Consider the following 9,986-nt stretch of genomic DNA (forward strand, 5'->3'; position numbering starts at 1 on the left):
ATCGGTGACGTTGTCCACTTCCACTGACACGGTCACCTGGGCTCTCACCCCGTCCGGAAAGTTCACGATCAAGTCACTGTACCGCAGGCTGTGCCAGGGCCAGGGGCCGGCCTTCCCGATGCCGACGGGCTTGTGGAACGCACGTATTCCGCTTAAGGTCAAGGTGTTTTTTTGGCAACTATTCCGCGATAGACTTCCCACATCTGCTAATGTTGCTAAACGCAACGGCCCGTCTTCCGGTTTATGTGTCATATGCAACACCATGGAAGATGCGAACCACGTGTTCTTCCGCTGCCCTCTAGCGCGTTTTGCCTGGAGTGCAGTCCGAGAAGCCACCAACACCACTTGGGACCCGCACTTGGCCGCCGACCTTGCGGCCATAGTTGCTTCGATGACTGGTGGCAGTAAGCGCGTGCTTTGGAGCTGCCTAGGCGCCTTAGCCTGGGCTATGTGGCTTACCAGGAACAAACTTGCCATCGAGGGAATCTTCCCATCACACCCTGCTAATATTCTTTACAAATGCAACATTCTTCTGCAGCTGTGGAGTCCGTTGGCGAAGCGCAAGGATGCTGAGAGGATGAAGCAAGCTCAAGATCGTCTTCGCCAAGTCTACGTTTTGGCTAGGGAACCGTCCGCCACTTCTACGACGTGAAGTGGTTCCTTTTGTCTCGCGAGCGAGCCTGCATGCTCTAAGCTCTTGGCCTTCGGCCTGCAATAGACTCGCTGTGACTGCCTTTGGCCTATGGCCTGCCATTAACTTATTGTGCTTTCGCGCCAGCGTGGCCTGAGCCTCCGTGCTCGTTCCGTTTGTCCTAGACCCGTCTGTAAACGCTGCCTAAGTTGTGGGCTTTATTAATTTAAAGCCGGACGCCTCTAGCGTCTTCGTTCTAAAAAAAAATCTTGCTGAGAATAAGGTGCTTAGACATTCAGACTTTCAACAAAAGGAATTGTTTGATTCTCTACAATAATAAGAGAACTGGTGTTGGTTAATTTGTTTCTTTGGGTTTTTTAGATAGATCTTTGTAGCTTTATTCTCTTTTCTTGGTACCTTATGTATCATACTTTTATATAATGAAAATTACCATAGAACTATTGTCCTATGGTGTGCGCTTCAAAAATAAATAAATAAAAGGAGAAATTTTATTTGATGGCAATAGCGTCAGGTTGAAGGGATAACAGCCATATCACCCTTATGAGGCATGCCGACACCGTGGTCCGATATTACTTTTCTTCTTTTCTTGTTTCACTAGCTACTTTTCATTGTGTTGCAGTGGGATATAAATATTTTAGTAGGTTAGCTAGTGATTATCTGCCCATATTAGTATGATCGTGTAAGAAAAGGATATTTCTTTGGTAAACCTTTATTTCGTTAGCATTTATTGGCTACATAAGAGAACAAAATTTAACTTTTAATGAAGTCAATAAGTTGTGGGCAGATGATGCGGTCTTCAGGTAAAATTGATCAAAACCCCGAAGAGCGAGAGAAGGAGATCATGCACAAGGTCTGAAGAGGGACAAGCGGACAACAGAACCTTATATTCTTTTCGAATTAGAAGAGATATATCTTATTGTGGAATTCATGCTTCTTTATTGTTACTTTTATTTTGTGTGTTCCCTTTTTCCTTTTTTAGAAAAATCATTACCACCTTAAAAATAAATACATTACTTACAATCCATCAATATTTTAAAGGAATCACGTATGTTCTAAAAAATTATGAGCTTTTTTACACCTACTGAACACTATCTAAAAAATTATTTTCTATTTGAAAAATGTGAAAATGGGATAAAGGGATAAAATGGAAGAACAAAAGGAACAATTAAAACTACCAGGAAAAAAGTAACATTCGGAAGAAAAACCGCAAAGAAAAACACGTAAAATAAAGAGAAGCAGCGGAAACTTATTAATGGCCCTTGATCCATCAGACACCTTGTCTATACGACAAGCGAGCAAACCACAGATGGGTTTTCTTTTTTCCTTTTTCCTCTTTTTTAGTAAAATCACATGTTTTTTCAATAAACTATTCACAAGTTTTATTATTCATGTTTTTTCTTAAAGTTCAAATGTTTGAAACAATGTTTTGTTTTTATAAATTGTTTGCAATTTCATAAAATTCCCGGATTTTTATAAAAAAATGTCACAGTTTTCAAAAATATTTAAAATGTTCAAAACATGTTGTAAATATCAAAAAAATGTTCATATGTTTTATAAAAGGTTCATGTTTTGAGAAAATGTTAGAGAATTTCAAAAACTCTTCATGGTTTTCAAGAAATGTTAGAAATTTTCAAGAATGGTTTGTGATGTCAAAATTATTCACATAAAAAATTGTTCATGTTTTTGTAAAATGTTTAGAATTACAAAAAGGAAAAGTTTTCAAAAATCGTTTGCATTTCCAGTAATATTTGACATTCCAAATTTGTTCCCAATTTTTAAAAAATGTTCAAAAACTTTTAAATGTTTCAAATCTAATGCAACTGTGAGTTCATAAATATTTGCGATGCAACTTAATCACCTGCAACTATTAGTTCTACAATCTACGCGGATGTGTTCTGGAGTGCTAGTTTGTCGGTCTGATTCGTCCAAAGGGTGTCTCCAGCACCAACTCTAAAACCGCCAGCATACTTCCCGACCACACCATTCGGGTCGTAGAAGTCATCCAACGCGAACATGTATCGTTCCGCAGGGCGATCCAAACGCGTCTGGACAACAACCGCGCCCGTCCAGTTGAAGCACAACGTGCCGGTTTTCTCATTTCTTTTTTCGTTTTCTATTTTTTTTCTCCGTTGTTTTTCATTTCTTTGTTTTTGTTTCTTTTTTTTTCTTCTCCGTTTTTCTTCATTGTTTCATTATCCGAACGCTTATTCGACACTTTTTAAATACTTGTTCCACATTTTAACACTTGATCAACACTTTTCAAATACTCGTTCAACATTTTTTTAAACTTATTCAACATTTTTTTCTTTTGTTTCATTTGGTTTTTCTTCTCTTTTTTTGCATTCTTTATTCTTTCTTCTCAGATTAGATTTGTTTCATTCTTGTTCATTTCCTTTTCTTCTGCATTTTTTGTTTGGTTTTCTTGTTTCTTCTTCATTTTTTTTTCATGCGTGTTTTCTTATAATTCCTTTTTTTCACTCTACATTTTTGTACATGTCAAAAAAAAATTTGTAACAAGTGATCAACATTTTTTGTACACACATACAACATTGTCCAAATGCTTTTTTAACATCTTTCAAATACTTCTTCAACATTTTAATAGTTATTCAATATTTCAAATACTTTCTCAACATTTTAATACTTACTCAACATTTTTAATACTCATTCAACATTTTCTCTCTCCCTAATAATAATAAAGCACGGATTGAGTCTCTGGGTTCACCGTCGCGGCGTTTTTACACAAAGGCCCCTCACTCTTTTTAAAAACAACCCGCACTCCATGATGTTTCATCTCTTAATCTCTTATAAGTGAAACAAAAACGATTCTACAGGAAAAAAACGATTCTACATACGCCCGTCTCTCTATCCCCACGAGAACACGAACCATCCCGGCCACCCGGCGCTAGGGTTCCCTCCGCCGCCGCGCCCCATCCCTCCGCTCCCAGCAACCCTCTCCACCCTCTCCCATCCCCAGTCGTCGTCGTAGCCCCTCGCGGGCGTTCGATATCCTAGACGGAGCCTCGGCCGACAGCTCCTTGGAGCACGCCGCCCGCCGGTGGATGCCCTGATTCTGCGCGACCCCGCCGGAGACTCACCTCGCCACCTTGGCGCCTCCCGCAGGATCTCCGCCACCGCCTAGCGCTTCTGTGCGCAAGGATGTCGACGCCTCTCCCTGGTACCTCTATCTCCACTCCCTCGGGGGCGCTGCTCACTGCTCCACACCCCTTTCCTCTCCCATCCTGTCCAATGCGGCTCACGGCCTGCTACAAACGCTTGCCGTCTCCCGTGCAGGCCCTCCTGGCGGACAGCCTCCAGCCCACACAGGCTTCCCTGTTCTGGCTCTGTCGGCTACCATGGTCGAGTAGAGCGAGGAGATCGAGAGGGGAAATAGTCACTTGATTTTGCGGATTATGTTGGGCATGGAGATTGATCTTAACTTTTTGGTTGTCCGCAGATTCAATGATGACAACACGCACACCTTTCCCTGATGCTTGGGCAAAGGCATGTATGTCCGATGTGCAGGCAAAACTTTATAGATGCAGATTACATACATTAGAAATTGCCAACTCAGTGGATGATAAATACTATGACTTGGGACTCAGAAAAAAGATCAACACGTAGGTATGGGAGTTCGGAATATCCAACATTCCCTAGCTACTTCCTAATTGCTTTACGCACTACCTGCAATTGCAAGCTCAATGTGCTTACATTTCAATTAGCTAAATCTCTTTGTTGGCAATAGTTAATAGGTTAGGTGAAGTTTAGAACAATATGTCAATATGGTAAAGCCTTATTTTATTTAGGCTAGCAGCCTGCTATATAAATTATAAGGTGTGTAAAAATCTCAGTTAGCTGTGCGTGGCTTCCTTTGATCGGATCGTCGCTTGAGTAGACGATTTGCCGTACACCAAGCTACTATAGGCTTATCACAGTTTGGCCAAGACGAAACTCTCACATATGAGATAGCTACTAGATCAATAGTTCAATTGTTTGCCTCAGGCCATAACCTTGATAACGATAATTTTTTCTTGTACTTACAGATGCAGATTACATAGATCAGGACTTGCTAACTCGGCGTATGACACATACTAAACGACATCAACACGTAGGTATGAGAGTTCGGAATATCCAACATTTGCTAACTACTTTTTAATTGCTTCGTCCTCTACCTGCAATTACAACTTCAGTGTGCTTGATTTTCAATTAGCCAAGTGCATTTGTTGGTTTTAGTTCTTTTCTATATACAATTAATTATCAATAGGTTTGATGATACTTCAGAACAACATGTCAATGTTAGAGGCTTATTTTATTTTATTTGGACTAGCAGTTTTTGTTCTGCCAATTGAAATAATCAATGAGGGATTTCCCCAGTTTTTTTTCTCTCATGTTGTTTTGACCATGATGTACCAGATTTTCAATGTGGAAAACAATTAGAATTGCACTTTTCAGGGGATGTACTTTAGTTGGTGTGCATGCCTTGGTTCATTGTTGCCTAGACGAGCTAGAGAATTTTTTCTGTGAGAAAATGTATGGACGTGTGATGATTAGAGTTAAGAAAATATTATGATAACATGGTTTGGCTTAATACACTAGGTTGTTCGCTACCTTGAGGAGCTCGAGAAACTTATTGAAGTGCTTATAGTTTAATTATAAGTTTTGATTCTTATGTTGGAGAAATGACTATGCAAGGAAGTGGTGAGAGAATTTTGCAGTAGCTTTATAGTGATGTTTAGATAATTACCATTTAGATTAACAAAGAAAACAACTGGGAGCTGCTTTTAGAATTTCATTTATTATTTGTTAGACCATGATCATCTGCCGATAATTATTTTCCTCAATAGTTTTTCCTTTATTACTGCTATTTTCATGGCATTTCAATTGATGCACCCTAATCTAATATCTACAAACTTCATTTACACAACACAATTGATTGTTGCTGATGCAGGTGAGACCATTGACTATTAGAGGTGAGTCGGCAAGCTGTTTTCTTCCATGGTTTGGCATGTAACTTTGTGTTCTCTAGCTCATTTTAGTTTTATATTTTTCTAACAAACAAGACCAACCTTAACTTAAGAAGAATAGCATCATTATAACCATGAAAAAAATCTGCTTAAATGTAAGGCTTTTGTTCGTCTATTAAGTCATTACCCGTCTAAACGAGACACGAAAATAATGAATTCTTACATGGTAAGTTTTTGTTTCATTTTCATTCTTTGCCTTATCCCGTGTTGGAAAAGAAGTTCAATTGTTTTTTTCCTCACAATGTACCAAAGATTCTGATGAAAGATGCTTATTTTTCTCTCAGCTTCAAGAAACAGTCACTATATACTCTGTTTTGTATATATTATGTAGTTGTAAGGAGATGTTTTATTTTCTTTATATGCTACTATTTTAACATCTTGGAAGAGTCCTGAATTTATTGGAGACAACAAAGTGGGCGCACCATGTGAGTTATTTGGCACCTTGATGCAGCAAATCAACACATGTTTGAGCTACAACGGAGGTCACATAAATAAATGTAACGTGATTTACCCCTTTATTTCTTTATCTCGAGAGACAATGTAGATACATGCATGTGTTTACATTTGTTGTGGTTGCATGTATCCTTGACTTTTGTTAGGCTGGGGACAAGCGTATCAATTTGTATAATGCTAATAATGTTGTCACATAATAGTGTAATGTATGCGTTATTGTGATGTTATCCAGTCAAACTCTTTAGAAAACAATGGTCGCCGCCAGAAGTTGGCTGGGGTGATTGTTGAATATAGATGGGAGCTTCTTTGAGGAAATCCAAACAAGCGGCTGGGGATGTATCTCGCGGGACTCGATGGTTACAGTTTGGGGAGCAGCAGAGTTGCTTGCTAGCATCTTTTGTTCTTGCATCTACGAACTGATGATGCTTTACTTGCTGTTGTTTCCTATGGTAGTACATTATGGCTCACTGTTGTTTATGCTCGGACAGCAGCAGAGGAATAGACTCGGCAAGGAAGGGAGCTACTCCAGTGTAGTCGGTGGAATTGACTGGCAAAGTAAATCATGAATCTCCTGGTTGGACCAAGAGGTAATTCCCTGTTTTCCCTGCACCATGCATTAGTTGATGCAGAATATTTGTGCGTCCAAATAACAACATGAATTTGGTTTTAGTAGTTTCTGAATTATAGCATCAGAAAAATTATGTGGCTTATTTTGGTAGCATTTGTGATGGACCAATTTTGTGTTGAAGGCTAAGAATTGGGGCTGCACCTCCTACAACAGTCAGTTTCATCGGTGGCCCGCCAACAACACTGGTGAAGGAATGAGGGTGGCCCGAGACCGATAACAGGGGGCTCTTGAACTGGCAAAGCCAGAAGCCACCATCGCTTCATTGTCCCTGGAGATCGTTTGGTGATGTCCGATGGATATCACGTGACGGAGTGGAGACGCACACTCCCCTGCCCCAACTTTGGTGGCGCCACCTACCAATGCGGGGCACAGTCCTGCCTGACCCGGCCTACATCTTGATTGTAAATTTCTCTCACCTTCTATCTCGTGTTCATGTGGTCGTATTGATTTTGCCTTTTGAGAAGTGTTGAAAGAAGATTATGTGCTTCAGACGACTGAATGTCCAGTAATATCATCAACCTTCAGCCAGCAACGGCTCCGAACTCTATCACCTCAAATGGTTTAGCATAGATCGATGTTTCCTTTCACATGCTTTCCGAGCCAAGTTTCAGCTGGTCTCGACCCAGCATGTATCTTCACTTTCAGTTAACAAACTGTTGACTATGAAACCGAGAAAGACCTGAGCCTTCTGATAGGCGGGTGTTTTTACTAAGATTTTTTATTCTAAAAATAAGTCCAGCTATATATAGGTTGTTTGCTAGCTAAGGATTAGCTATAATACGGATCTAGAGAGGGGAGTTGGATTGTGCCTTGCTAGAGCTGGACAAACCGACAAAGGTAAAAAGTGAAAAGAAAACTCTTTCCAATCAAAAAACCAACTATCTGTAAAAATTACCAAACAAAAATGCCCAAAAAGTTAAGAAATAAAATAGTTTAAAAGTAATTCAAAAAATACGTTCTTACTTTTTAAAACACTTACCCCCCCCCCCCCCCCCCAAAGCACTTTTTACTAATTTTTTTTCAAATGTACAACAGAAAATATTATTTTCTTCAATAGAGAAATGTTCCAATTTTCATAAAAATGTTAACTACTCCAAAGAAATATAAGAATGTTTAGATCATTAAAGTAGTGATCTAAATGCTCTTGTATTTGTTTACAGAGGGAGTATTTCTCAAATGGTTTTACATTCTTAATGAAGACATTAACTTTTATTAAAAATAAGGAAATTTCCATGTTCAACATTATTATCGACGTTTATTAAAATTGGATATAAAAAAGGTGCAAAATTACACCTGAAGCACGTTGTTCCCTTTTTATAGCCCGGTGCAACGCACGGGCATTTGTACTAGTAGTACCTATTCAACATTTTTCAAATAATTGTTCAACATTTTTAGTACTAATTCAACATTTTCAAATAGTTGTTGAACATTTTTCAAATTCTTCAGCAACATTTTTTGTATACTTGTTCAACATTTTTCATATACTCGTCAAACAATTTTTTTAATACCTATTCAACCTTTTTCAAATACTTGTTCAACATTTTTAATATTTATTCAACATTTTTCAAATACTTATTCAACAGTTTTCAAATTGTTGTTCAACAGTTTTTGAGGAGTGTTTTTTGTAATGTAGAAATATATATAAAAAGTACAAAAATAACAAAAAATGAGAACAGAAAACAGAAAGAAAATAACAGGTTGTGGCTCCCGCGCGGCTAGGCTTGCTGTCTGCCACCTAGTCGGGCGATTCCTTCAACGAGGGACTGCTCGTGGCTCATGTAACGCGACAAATAGTCGTGCCCTGCTACCCCCCTCAGGGCCGGCTCTGCCACTACCTAGAATATCCCACCACTGCCTTCTGTTCCAATCGACTCACCTCGATCCGTGAGAACTTGTTCGACTGCAACCCTGCATTGTGTCCGCTTCGCGTATCCATGCATTACTCGACGCCATGTAATTGCACAATCCTCATGACGCGCTTGTCTGCGCGCCTCTATGGTCTACAGGCTGTCCACGTGTTCCAAACCATCTTGATGAACCGACCCATTTCCATGCGAACTGCATAGTTTTTTCTTTCCTACCACTATTTGCGGGTTCTTATCCATGCAACTCAACAAGAAAAAAGGACCAAAAAGGATCCAGCCAAACTACTATTGACACATGTGATCTTGGCCACTCCCCTTTTTTGTCACAAAAAATCTCATGCTTGCTGCCTGCGTGCACCGAAGCATGCCCTTTAGCTCTGCTCATCACGGCTTCGTGCGCTTCCGCCTGCGCACCAGTCCATAGCATCCGCTAGGCCGAACGGCTATGGGCCAGTTTGGATTGTGTCCACAGGAAAATATGCCTGGCCTGGAGCCTTCCTGAACATTGCCTAGAACATGTTTGGTTGACGTCCTGAAAAATCAAAGGATAGCCTGGCTTGGTGATGTGACAGCCTGATTAGCCTATACTTTCTCCCAGGCAGCCAGCTTAGCCTGGACCAGGCGCCCGAAACGACTTGCCTGGATGGCTGCCTGGCAGCTAACAGCTGCCATTTTCTATGCCTGCTATACTTATGTACCTTTACTAATGCTAGTAATGCTTTCCCAGACGAGGCCACCAACCAAACAACTTATGCCCAGGTCAGCCTGACCAGGCAGAAAACTTTAAAATGCCAGGCTCAAACCAGGCAGGGTCTTTTTCCAGGCACAAAGCCCAGGACACTAACCAAATTGACTCTATGACTCTGGTGCACACGCCAGTGCTATATCTCGCGTTAAGCAAGACGAAAGGATCACTTGCTGAAGGGTCTACAATACTCCGGAGCACAGGGGAATCGAACCATGTCTCTAATACGTATCCGTCGTATATATAATTTTTGATTGTTTCATGCCAATGTTTACAACTTTTATATATACTTTTGATAACAATTTATATAAATTTTTTGAACTTACATATTGATCCAGTGCCCAGTGCCAGTTCCTGTTTGTTGCATGTTTTTTGTTTCGCAGAAAATTCGTATCAAACGAAGTCCAAACACGATAAAAACTTAAGGAGATTTTTTTTGAAATATATGTGATTTTTGGGAAAAAAAGAATTAACGCGAGACGATACCCGAGGGGCCCACAAGGTGGGGGGGTGTGTGCCATGGACCCTTGTGGCCATCCCGTAAGGCGGTTGGTGCCCTTTTTTCACCGCAAGAAAGCTAATACCCGGATAAAAATCGTGTTAGAATTTCAGTCCAATCGTA

The 9,986-nt window shown here is 40.1% G+C and overlaps 1 long non-coding RNA gene across 5 annotated transcripts; it reads left to right on the forward strand.

Moving 5' to 3' along the window:
* The first annotated feature begins 3,490 nt into the window (after positions 1 to 3,490).
* Positions 3,491 to 7,282, forward strand: LOC125528212 (uncharacterized). Of its 5 annotated transcripts, none has more exons than XR_007292350.2 (6): positions 3,491 to 3,827; positions 3,944 to 4,273; positions 4,693 to 4,761; positions 5,598 to 6,170; positions 6,615 to 6,713; positions 6,876 to 7,282. It is a non-coding gene; the product is annotated as an uncharacterized LOC125528212 (long non-coding RNA). The 5 variants fall into 5 exon arrangements; XR_007292348.2 differs by having other exon boundaries at positions 6,618 to 6,713; XR_015617573.1 differs by having other exon boundaries at positions 3,944 to 4,008; positions 4,107 to 4,273; positions 5,598 to 6,713.
* Positions 7,283 to 9,986: the final 2,704 nt, after the last annotated feature.

This window comes from Triticum urartu, chromosome 2A (assembly GCF_056163025.1).
Source record: "Triticum urartu cultivar PI428250 chromosome 2A, HENAU_Tu73, whole genome shotgun sequence".
NCBI lineage: Eukaryota > Viridiplantae > Streptophyta > Magnoliopsida > Poales > Poaceae > Triticum > Triticum urartu.